This window comes from Paramormyrops kingsleyae, chromosome 3 (genome assembly GCF_048594095.1).
Source record: "Paramormyrops kingsleyae isolate MSU_618 chromosome 3, PKINGS_0.4, whole genome shotgun sequence".
NCBI classification, from domain to species: domain Eukaryota; kingdom Metazoa; phylum Chordata; class Actinopteri; order Osteoglossiformes; family Mormyridae; genus Paramormyrops; species Paramormyrops kingsleyae.
This window is the reverse complement of record NC_132799.1, coordinates 10,098,666-10,111,978: the sequence shown is the minus strand read 5'-3', so window position 1 is coordinate 10,111,978 and position 13,313 is coordinate 10,098,666.

Below are 13,313 nucleotides of genomic sequence, written 5' to 3'. Positions count from 1 at the left end.
AGGAAGGAAAATTACCAAATGGCATCCATCCATCTACTTAGTAGCCTATTGAGTTGCAGAGAACCTGGAGGTCCCAGACGGCACAGGGTACGAGGCAGGGGAACAGCCTGGGTGAGATGCCATTACACTGCAGGACACACATTCATAGAACCTCACACTATGAACCCCCAAGAACTAGGGTAATATGTAAGGTAATAGCAACATGTCTATCATCTGCATTTTCAGCGGCAGTTTTCAGGATAGACAAAGTTACCCTCTATCCCGGTTGGAATGGACTTTGCACCTTAAAATTTTCCAGCTTCCTTTTCACACCTGCGTCTGGTGGTACCAGTTGTGGTAGCGCCAAGTGAACGTGGCACAAAGTAGCCTGACAGAAGAAGAAAACAGCACAAAGGTGCAGGCCTGACGTTACGTCTCCCGTGTCTGTGATGCGATCCTGCTAGAGTGGTGGACAAATTGTGAACAGATACGGAGAGAACAGGAAAAAGTACAGAAAAGTTCCCGACTGACAGCCGTAGGGGGCAGAGTGAAGCTTAAGCTGTCCTGGCTACAACTACGGCCATGGCAATAGAAGGAAGGGTTACACTTATTAAATTTGACAGAATGACCCACTGAAACCTCCCTCCCCACGATCGCTCAATTTTACCAACAGCCCTCTAACCCCACCCTGATAGGTAACTTTTACCGCTCCCCCCGCATTTGGATTAGTAGGTGTTGCACTGTTTTTAATCCCCTCTTGTTTCTCTTTGGCAACAAAAAATAGCTTGAATGATCCACTTGGGGGGGCCCTACCCATGTCAGTCTGGGGGCTCCATGGTAGTAATTCTGCCCCTGGAATGGATTATCATATAATTATTTGCTCTAGATTAACAGGGCATAAGAGAGGTCAAACATCTTGTACTGAATTACTCCTCTTGTGTAAAACCAAATGAAATACAGTGCAAGTGCACCTTTTGGTATGAACACTACCAGGGCATCCAAAGATTTTTTTGAATGTAAATAAGAAAGTTCAGTGATCCATCTTGTCAAAACTTCTAAAAGAACAACAGCATGACCATGCAGGGGAAGAAGGCTACGATCCAGCCTCAAAAATATCACAGTACATCACTTGTGTGGCAGGCGAACAGGCACAGGAGACGTGGGTGCAAGCAAGTACCCCTGGAGGGGTGAGATTTATTCAGGGAATACAGGGGTATCTATACCAATTGTGGTGACAAAGGGATTCTGGACACCAGTTCAGGGGGAAGCAGCCTTTCCCCCAAACTGTCAGACATGCTTCCTGTGGTGCTGGTAGGTTGGTCAGCCGCCATCCTGCGCCATGTCTATTTTTGAGGGCAGAGAGCACATACGCAACTTGCTTGCCTTTTTTTTTTCCCTCTCTCCCTGACCTTCTACCCAGTAAAGGCTTCTACCTACACTGGGGGAGGCAGTCCCGCCCCCTGGGGATACCGTGCCAGAGTAGAAGAGATCATTTGGGAAGAAATGGACAAGCATTCCTGTCAAGAATCAGACAATTCTATCACAAAATTATATTTTAGCAACACTCAAATGTACCATCCATTCGTTGTGTTAGGAATTCTAGAATAGATAAAAAAACGCAAGATATACAGAGTCTATCAAGGAAATTTAATGGCTACGATATTTTACATCCTCATCATGGTTCCATGCCTTCTAGCGGTATTGTCTCTCAGTTGCATTTGACCGAATTGTACTCTTCTGAAGTATGTAAAGCTCAAGTAAAAATACATAGAACACTGTACTGATCAGCCTTAATATTAAAACCACCTGCCTAATATTGGTCCCCCTCCACTAAAACAGCTCTATACCATCGAGGCATGGAGTTCACAAGACCTCTGATGTTGTCCTGTGCAAGACTTTAGCAGCAGATCCTTTGAGTCCTTTAAATTGCGTGGTGGGGCCTTCATGGATCGGACTTGTTTGTCCAGCACATCCCACAGATGCTTAGTCAGACTGAGATCTTGAGGAATTTGATCCTTAAGATGCTGCTCAGATCCTTACGCTTTCCTGCTTCCAACACATCAACTTCAAGAACTGACTGGTTACTTGCCTAATATATAATGGGACCAATGTCATTGCAATGAGATAATTCGCTTCACCTGTCAGTGGTTTTAATGTTATGGAAGATCAGTGTATATTGCAGTTGAAGTGCTTACTATACAGCAGGTAATGCAGCAGGTGTTTACATGCATTACATTTATCTATTTAACTTACAATTTCCTCCCAAGCAACTTACAGTAGAGGGAAGGGTTACAATTTATGTCTGCACCCAGGGAATTGAACCCACAACCTTGGCATCGTTTATTGCAGATTTTCAAATTAGCAGTATGATATAAAATTTCTCTTCATCACAACAGCTAAAGTTACAATTCCAGTGTCTTAGCATTGACATGTTTATTTTAAACTGTGATGACAATAACAAGGGTTATACACATGTAACCGCCCTGGGTTACATGTGTGTGGAGTTTGCATGTTCTCCCCGTGTCGTCGTGGGGTTTCCTCCGGGTACTCCGGTTTCCCTCCATAGACCAAAGACATGCTGAGGCTAATTGGCATTACTAAATTGCCCATAGGTGTGCTTGTGTGAGTGAATGGTGTGTGAGTGTGCCCTGCGATGGGCTGGCCCCCTGTCCAGGGTTGTTCCCTGCCTTGTGCCCATTGGTTCCAGGATAGGCTCTGTACCCCCTGCGACCCAGTAGGATAGGCGTGTGGGAAAATGAATGGATGGATGGATGTTATAGGTTAGCTCATTTTATACAGTATCTATAACTATAACTCATACCCTATTTTTACTATTTTTGCTCTTATCATAACCATATCATTTATTATCCAGATGCTATGACTATGGTAAAGCAGAGGATGAATGAATGGATGAACATCAGTTAGTAAAATCCCATTTAACTTAAACCTGTAAAGTCTGTTCAGCTTTTGACCATATAAATGATATTGGCTGATATGATCAATTATCAGACTTTGTAGCTCCTCAAAAATTAGTATTGAGTGCAAAATTTCAGTCGAGCACTATTAAAAAGAAGAGTGTCGTTAAATAAATGAATGTCATAAAAGAACACAGAAGTGAACATGCCGAAACAGTGCCAGATAATGTAGGTCCAAATTACCAATAAAAAATGAGAAAAAAAGATCATTCAGAACCCTCAAAACTGTGGTTACACAGCATGTCTTCTATTTGCAAGCACTCCTGCAAAGAAAATGATGGTCTACTTCTAAAAAATGACCTGGTTTGCTGTTACTCCTCAGGAGAAAGATGATTATCCTGTTTTTGTCCTCACTTACAGTAATGAGACTCAGAGGGCAGTGAAGTACTAATTTAAAAAAGGTGAAACAATAGCGGTATGCTAATCTTATGGTCCAAATAGTCCTGTTTTTCCACAGACACTAATTTAAGTTTTATTGTAAGTGAGGAGTCAGGTAGGTGAGACTGTAATAAATCAATCTACAAATAAAAGTAATATATAAATCAGTAGACAAACATTTGACAGCAATACAAAACTATTAAAGAATAACACTACAAGGCAAAGAAATGAGAATTACACTGATAAAATTGAGAATCCAGAAATACACACATATATTTATGTGCAGCAACTTGATTATAAGTTTACATGTATGTGTAGGTTGCTGTCATAATGGATGGAGTTTCTGACGGATTTCAAATTTCATTGGCAACCAGTACAGAGAGTAACGATTTTTAAACAAATGCATCTATCAGTAGAATAATATGTTCTGATACTCATAGGATTTTTATTCTACCTTCATATAAACTTACATTATATATTATTGGGTAACACTTTACTTGAGGGGGCACAAATACTATAATATTATGCTATTACTTATGTATTATTTAACCACACACTAAGTCATAGTTACATACTGATGTCATGTTAATTCATTAATCATTAGTCAATCATGAATGAATTTTGACACGTTTTATCTCAAGCAGTTACTATATTTGTTGCTATATCTGTTACTTCTGTAAATCTTTGGGAACTACTGAAGGAACTACTGAAGGAACAAGTAATGAATGATACAAGTGAAATACTGATATGTTCATCAATCAATCATGAGGCATCTCAAGCAACTATGTTCATGATTTGTAGGCTTACTTCAGTAGTAACTGAGTTATTAAGTATTTGTGCCTCATCAAATTGTTACCTATTATTGTATAATTTTGCAAAGTTGATTGGTCATAACTTAAACTAAATCCAGAGGATGCAAATGCAATGATAAATTGAGTCACGCTCCACTTTTTTCTCTACCCAAATATCATTAATATTCATATTTTTACTGAAATTTTGGAAAATCAGTCTGAATTTTACTTTTATGAAAAACTATCCACCCAAATTCATTCTCACAACTAATTTTCAGTGGGCTAGCTAAAGGTGAACTGAAAATTAAAATGTCAGAGGATCAATTTTTATTACACAAGACAAGATGATGAATTCCAAAGTTTCTATGTTGCCAGTCACTGTTAATGTACTAATAATAAAAATAACAATCCATCAAATGCCAACTGAGTGTGCAGTTGGTCTTTGATAATTGACAGTGAAATTTTATTGTCACACGAATATCAGTCACAATGTTAACGACTCTCGAAATATAAATGAATCTGTTCGCTTTATAAGTCAGGGAAGTTAAATCCCTCACTCAAAAAAAGGGAAAGTTGATTTAGATACATAGACTCTTTCATGTTAAATTACCAGAGTTACTTAGATGGCCCTGTACTTTCAAGGACGCAGGTGAGCTTAAATGCTACAATCGATTCTTTTTTTCATAATGACAGGTCTGTAATCAATTGGATTGCAGCAATTTTAAGCAGTACTGTACCTATAAATAATGTTTCTTTGCTCTCACTTCTGTTGTTACATGCCATTAGGAAAACAAGAGCATGTAGTCTCATCAATCACCATGCAATCACCAAGTTAATTGCTACATAAAATTATCTAGCTTAATCACTATTTGTTATTCCCATATGAGTTGTCAATGAAAGTATATTATCTCAAAACAGGGTAGCTTTTAGTCTGCATTACTATTCATGATGAAATTTATAAATCAGGTCAATGAATTTTATTAAATGCATTTTGGCATGTATTTCATATTTTAAAAATTCAAATGCATATTTATATCAATTCATTCATCTTCCAACTGCTTTTCTGAGCAGGGTCTTCGATGGAGGATGGGGTGCTGGGGTTTTGGTATTGATAAATGGTTTCTGTGTGATTATGTGTGTTTTAATGGTGTGCGCATTTTATAAATATACTGTAAGTGATGCGGGAATACACATTGTTACAGAAATTGCCGCAGGAATTCCAGTATGGGCCACATGGAGGTGTAATATCATTCACTGTAAGATACTACAAAATCAAAGATTTCAATTTAATTCCAATTTAATTTAATTATTGTATTTATAGCCACTAAGTAACAGAAGTATGTTATTGGTTGAGAGATTATATGTACAATTTGATTGTATTGAGATGCACTGAATTGTGAGAGGAAAATCAATTGTGTGTGTTTGAAGAATTTTGGAATCCTGGAAGAGTAAGACACTACCTGCTGAGCAAACATGTCATTTCTGTCTTATCAGTGCTATATGACTTCTAGACCATGTTGTGTTTTAGACAGGCAGTGAAAAATAAAAAACAGGTTTTTATTACATTGTGGGGGACATTTGGTCCCCACAATGTAACATAGGCCTAATCCAAACACACACACACACACACACACACACACAAACAGAGCAGAGGCAAACTTTATGTGCATGGCAATAGAACTACCCAATGACCTATTGTGCTGCTCTGCATTAATTTACCTTTAGAAAAACCAGATAAGGAAAATACTGGGTTTTGAGCACAGATTACACCTGGAGAAGATGCCAATTTATTGCAGGGGACAAGCTCACTTTAAACACAAGTTAGTGACACAAGTTCACCTAATGATATTTTTACTGTTAGAGAAAACAAAAAATAATAAGTGAAACATAAAGACTCTACACACAATGACCCAAACACAGGTTATTTGTTTGTTTGTTTTTTTATTTGCTGAAAAAAAAAATCCACTTTTGGGTAAAGCTACCTTCATTTATAACAGTTTAGACTTATACTTAATGCCATAAAACTGCCCGAAATATTCTAGAACATGTATCACTTCTGTTTTTTAAATATATAAATAAATCCCAGATTTAAATGCAGTCCCCTATTACTGTAATTAGCCTTCAAATCATAAATAAATTACTGACTATCTGCATCACATCAGATTTAACAAATTGATACTTTAGCCAGTATGTCCTTGGGTGAAAGAAATTTATAAATTGATAGGTAGCGTCTATCTGAACTACTGATAGGTAGTTATTAAATGTAAATAATTCTATACTATAATTGCTGCTATTCATAGAACAGTTAGATGAAAAAAGTAAATATGTTTAAATGGTGTGGGTGAAAAGGGCATCATTTTAATTAAAAAAATAGTAAAATAATTCTATACCTATAGTCAGGGGCGTTGCTAGAGATTTTAGGCCCCATGAAAGCATATCATATTCGGCCCCCCAGTCCAAACCAATCCAGTTATTTTACTAATTTTTTAGGGCCCCTGTCACTCAGGGGCCCTTGGAATCGTCCTAGCTTTCCTCACCCTTACGGCGCCCCTGCCTATAGTAACAATGGAAATTTCCCAGCATGTTTGCACAAATATTTTTAATGATTTAATTTAAGGATCTAAACTAAACTTTAGTTTCACCAATAGTTGAACAAAGTAAATTTTACTTACTTTACTTCAACTAACTCATTGTACTACACTGGGAAAGGTTTTCAACAGCACACTCAGGGACACATCTCTACTTGAAGAAACTGGCAGAGAGTTGGGAACCTGGTTTGTAGTGGGGGACAAGTCAGGTTTGCCAGGAAAGTTTAAAGCTTGGATTTACCAGTATGGCATTCTGTCACGACTCCTCTGGCCATTACTGGTTTACGACGTCCCACTGACCGCTGTTGAGGGCTTCGAGAGGAATATATGCCACTTCTTGTATAGGTGATTGGGTGCAAATATGGAAGCTTTACGGCTTTATTCCCCAACAAAGGATGTGGATGAAGAAAGAATGACAATTTTTATAAACTGGTTCAGGTTAAAATCAACAATACATATTCCTGGTGACTGGGTATTAGAATTCCAATTTCACAAATGAGAAGATTGGACATACAGTTGACCAGAATGGAAAATTTATCAAATTTATCTAGACAGCAATTTCTCCACATCCAAAAATCTTCTTTGTTGGCAGTACATACTTCAAGTCGCCAAAGCATCGTGTTCAAACAGAAATGAAATAGACGTTCTCCTTACCAAATGACAGAAGAATTCAATTTAAATTGCAAAGATGTGATCTTGGGCAGATTGTAGAACAGCTCAAGACCTATTTATGTGCCGGCTACAAGTGCAGCAAAAGAAAAAAAAACACACACACATTAACAGCATGGCAATATGCTTACAAGAAGTGACCCATTGCCTTCACGAAAAATATATCTCAATTTGAGATGCTGGATGAATTCCATATAGAATCAGAGGAACTGTGAACAAAATATGAGTCATCCAATTGGAATAAGGGAAAAGATTGGTCAACATTAAAGAGCTAAAAAAAAGAGGGATGATAGAAGGTGCAGAAATAGCAAGCAAGACCAAAATCACCAAAAGGGCTTTAAAAAAAATAATAAATTCTGAAAACTTGAAGATAAAAAAAAGGTCACAGCCATAAGCGGGTATGTTGAAAGACCCTTTTTGGATTTCGTTTTGGACTCGGTTGTCCTGTGTATTTTTTGTAAATAACCTGTGTATATATTTCAGTGTAAGGGTTGTAGAGAGTGGCTGCCCATTCTTTTCTGCATGTGAGTCGTTTGTCTCTGATTTGTGAGGGAGTGAGGGTAGCGACTGTCTTTTGTTTTCGTTTCTTTTTGTTTTGGGAAGCTGGTGCCCAGGTAGGTAGTTTTGTTTGTTATTTTGCCCTTTTCCACTCCTGAAGTTCACCCTGGCGTTTCATCTCACTATATCAAAAGATACTCAAAATATATCCGATCTTAACTATAACTATACTGCCGGTCAGTTCTTTTTCCATCCCCTTCTCCTTTCTCCCTCCCCATTCCCTGTCTACTCCCCTACTCTAGACCCGCACGTAACAAACGGCCAAATAGTAACTCATAAATCAAGACCAAGAAACAATGGAAGGAATACACAGAAGACCTTTATAGCTAAGTCATCAAAAGGTCAAATATAATTACTCCTGAGGTCACTGCCAAAAAAATAAGGCTGTGAGGTGACATCTAAAGAGAAATCAAAGTGTGCACCGAACTATTAACACATTTTTAGCATAATCCTAAAGATCATTCAATGTAGATTAAAGCTCTACATAATAATGAAATTCTGAGATATACAAGCTTCATTCAGAAAAGGAGAAGAAACAAAATCCATTTTCAGTGTACCATGGAGCATCAAAATTTGCTTTATTGACCTTAAAAAAGCCTTTGATTATGCTGATTGTGCAATGCTCTCATAAAGAAATACATGAACTACAGCGTCTCAAGTTTAGTGAACAATATCAGCAGCCTTCAATATGTTGATGACAGCACGATATGAAAAACATCTGAAGGGACTCATAAGAAAAGGTAATGGGAAAGAAAATAAGGAATTACAGATAAATGAGGCAAAGAAAGTTTATGACCACAGGAACAGCAGCTAACTTCAGTGCTGGTGGTAAAGACATAGAAGTTATAGACAGCACTTCTCAGAGCTGCAACAAAGAAAAGTCAAGAGTAAAATCTAAGAATACTTATGTATCTCTAAGAAGCAATATTAGAATTGTTCTGAATATGGTATGTCCTGTCAGTCTTTATGGATGTGAAAGCTAGACAATGAAGAAGTGGGACAGGGAAAAGCATTAATGCCTTTGAACTCCCAGCAAAGAAAGAATACATGATAGACTTATTCGTCGCAAAGCAATGCTTTGAAACTCTTCCATTGTTATGATGTATTCATTGCTAATGTGACAATGGCTGTAGGGAAAAGAAACATTGACAGATACCATCTCTATAGAGAAATATGGCTTTTATATATGTGTTTATGACCATTCATTACTTGCTATTCATATTTCTATTTCAAGCACGATGGATTAAGAACAACCAGGGATATTTTACACGGTGTAAACCTTGCCAGTAACCCAAGTAGTGGCAAGACCATGCTGAGCTTTGATGTCAGGTACCATGCAAAATATGCATTGGGGGTTACCAAGGAAACGCAGGAGTGGCAATGGTTTACCAAGTGAGTTCTGGGTACAAGCTGATCGGAGGTCAATTGGGCACAAGGGGAACTGGTTAAGTTTAATCAGCTGCAAGGATAAACGAGTAGGCAGAACAGAGAGTGCGATGGCATGACCAAACAAACACCTGGACGTGGCTCCAAGGAGTCAAGAGGTCCATTTGCTGACATGAAAAAATTTGCAGCATATTTTGGCCAAAACCAAAAATACAATCGGTTGTTTTTGTTTTTTTTTCTTGAATTTTTCTCATAGGGTCTCAAAACAGAACTGATCATGAAAGAATTCCACAATCCTTTGTGGAGTCAGACCAAAACATGGCAGGGATATCTCAAAATTATGATCTTAACTTAAGAAGTACTTCTTGAAGAGGCAGTTTACTTTAAAATGCGGCATAGCCGACTGAAAAAAAATAAATATATATATATATATTTTAGAGGGGCCTTAGTGTTATGTATCCATCTAGGGAATTCAGCTGGGAGCAGCCTAGTTTTGGAGATATCGGTGGTGGAAATCTTCTGTTGAATATAATGGGACTGAATAGCATTCTGTGGTGATTAACGTGCCAAAAAAGTACACTGGAAAAATTCAACATCAATGTCTCTTACCAGAAATCATGACCCAGTTACTCAAGATAATCCACAGACTTGGTAGTGAGCAGTGTAATATGGAAACTATTTTCTACTACTGAACTCCACACACCAACCAGACATTACAAGATACAATCACGAGCACCTCAGTGCGACCTTCTACGCAGTAATACAGTTGCTGTTTTTTTGTAATATTTTTAATCGCCACAGAATGAATGCCGTTCTGTCCCATTATACTCGAGTGCCAATATCTCCAAAAGTAGGCAACTCCCAGCAGAACAACCTAGATAGATAGACAGCACCAAAGCCCCACTAAAATATATCTTTTTCAATTTTTGGGGTGAGCTGCATAATTGGAATTTGCATTCTAAAAGTAACAATTTCCCCCTCTTTAAAAATTGTATTATATCTGAAATCCTACATCTCCAAGTAATTATAGTAATGTTATAAAACGTGTTCAATTAACCCATGGGTGCATCTGTAAATCACCAGGAAGCAACAGGTGAGGAAATGACAGGCAGTTCATAAAAAAACATGCCTGAAATTGTTAGTAAATCAACACAGCCAACAGTCAACCTGTACAATGGTCAGACTTTTCTATGCTAGTATGAATGCACATTTAACGCAGAGAACCTACTTTACTGTCACCATTGATTTTCCAGTTTAGAGTACATACTGTAGTATTCGTAAGAGACAATAATGGGTCTATATTATGATCGATAGCAATAAAGTTAACTGTGAGCATAATAAAGTGACGACATAACATCCAAGCCGCTGTCAGTGTCTCTTAGCTGGCACGGCCAGTACTGGTGTGGGCCTTGGGCTATTTTCAGTAAGGCAGTGCAGTGGGACTTTGGACTGAGCAGGAAGCTCTGGAGTTGGTCGTACTTGCAGTGATAAGTTAAGAAAATCTTGACTTTTCCTTGACTTATTTGTGAGTGTAAAGATTGCTGTGTAGTATGAGAAGCAGATATTTGCATATATGAGAGTTTGCCTTGGGGGGGGATTTCAGCTGAGAGTAGCCCATTATTGGAAGGGGATGTGGAGCTGAGTTAGCCACTGCAGACCTACTGTTCTGTCTGTATGTTATGAAATCTCTCAATAAAGCTTATTTATGTTGTCACTCACTTTGTCTTCTGTATTGGTGGGTCAATGGAAGAAATCCTGAGTGGGAAAGTGTTTGAACATGTTGCAACTTGTGACCATTTCCTGATTTTCATGCATTTGGCTCCCACACTTCTATGCAAAATGAGTGGATATGATATAGAAAATGAATGGATGAATGAATATGTAATTGATCTAAATACACTAGTTCCTATCAGGTAAAATTTAGAGATGTTGATCATTTGTATGCTGTTAGAATAAATGTGCAAATAAACTGTAGAGATATGACAAGCAAGAATATCCAACCATCAGTCTGCAATCCTGAGCTCAGATTTCATTGATTTGCCCCTAAGGATATCATTTCAAGCTGCCTTAAAAACAGTAAGATACCAGAGGTGTCTACAGAAAGAACAATGTTCCCTGCAAATCACTATGACCCTGGTGCATTTTTGCTTACCTTTAAGCAGTGATCTAGTCTTTTAGAGGTAGAATGTGCAAACATGGCATCTGCATCTTTCTGTCCATTAATCCATTCATTACTCATCCCGGTTTTTACCTAAAGGTGTAGAAATCGTGGATAAATAAGACATTGAATTTTTTATTTACGCACAAAATCATCCAGAGAGACAGAAGGTATACAAATAAGCGCACACTTTAGTCAGAAATTATATATATACAGTACTGTATATATATAAACAAAGTACAAGTACTTTTCAGGGGAGTATAAGACACTGCTGATTAAAACCATCCTGGTTTTTAGAGTGGAGGAGTACAGGGAAAACAAGCCTCGCATTTGGACAACATGCAAGACAAATTAATTAGTTTTGTTAAAATTCAGGTTACAGTATTGTTATACTGAAGTGTAACAACCTGCCTGATTTTCATTCCCTTTCCATTCCCTTTTCAAAAGATCTGAAGGTGATATTACATTAAAATGACACAACATTACAGAAATGAATCAACATTAGAATGCATTTGACTCAAAAAGAAGACTTATTGGTATTAGCTGCCTCAAAGATAAACCATGAAATATGTCGCTGTGTTTGTGTTTCTTGGAATCCCATAATGATGCTATCACACCAGTGCTTCAGAACAGCTGAATTCTGCGATTGAAATCTCGCTAGCTCCTTGCATTGCTATAAAAGCCCCAGAGAGATATCAGCATTTGCATCAATATCTAGGTAATTTGCAAACTCTTGCAAACTCTGTCCCCTGCAGGATAAAATGATTAAAGGCCTCCTCTCTGAAAAAGCTAATAATCCACAGGTTTGCAACACATAACCGCTCAAATCTGATGGCTTCACACTCTCTAGAGCAATTCGTATTGCTTTTCAAGTGGAGTCAGCACCAGCCTGCTCTGTAGATTTGGCAGACGTGCCGTGAATCACTGCCATAACTGAGAATATGCGGCGGCCATCTTAGTCACAGACGCAATAGTATAGAGGAATGGGGAAGCAAAAAAGGCAGCTGCTCAAAGCCTTCAGCTTGGCTGCAGTTTGATAAGATTACTGTCCTCTGTTCCCCTGACCTCGCTGCAGTGATCACTGTCCTCTGTTCCCCTGACCTCGCTGCAGTGATCACTGTCCTCTGTTCCCCTGACCTCGCTGCAGTGATCACTGTCCTCTGTTCCCCTGACCTCGCTGCAGTGATCACTGTCCTCTGTTCCCCTGACCTCGCTGCAGTGATCACTGTCCTCTGTTCCCCTGACCTCGCTGCAGTGATCATCTGCAGAGCATCATCATGCATGAGCAACGCACTGGCAGCCGAGAGTCCAAAATGGCAGGATGGACCGATATGATGAAACCATCATTTTATTTACTGTAAAAAGTTGCAGGAATTTATTACACTGCAAAGAGCTTTTACGATATTATACGATATTAAATATGATGTGAAAGAATAGAAGGAAGACTTTTTCTGTTTATACACATGACATTTTACGATATACTGTTGTTCCTACGCTACCTTCAGACAGGGCCTACATGCCCTTTGACTGAAATAAGTATTGTGGTATTTATGAATTGCTCTAATTACAGCCCCATGCAAAGAGAAATGTCAAGTGAGAAATCCCAGAAATGAAAGCCAGCTTGTCGAATCATCTCTACTTCTGCTAGTCTAGTATAATTCCCAGTCTTGTCAACATATTACCTTTGGTATTTTCCCCATTATTTAACCACTACAACTAGCCCGTGGGAGCTGTTAAAGAAGGACTCGCCGGGAGCAGGAGATGAGAGGTGGCACTGAAATGCCAGTTTTCCTCTTCTTGTGCCTTTCTCCTGTGTTTCAGAACATCTATT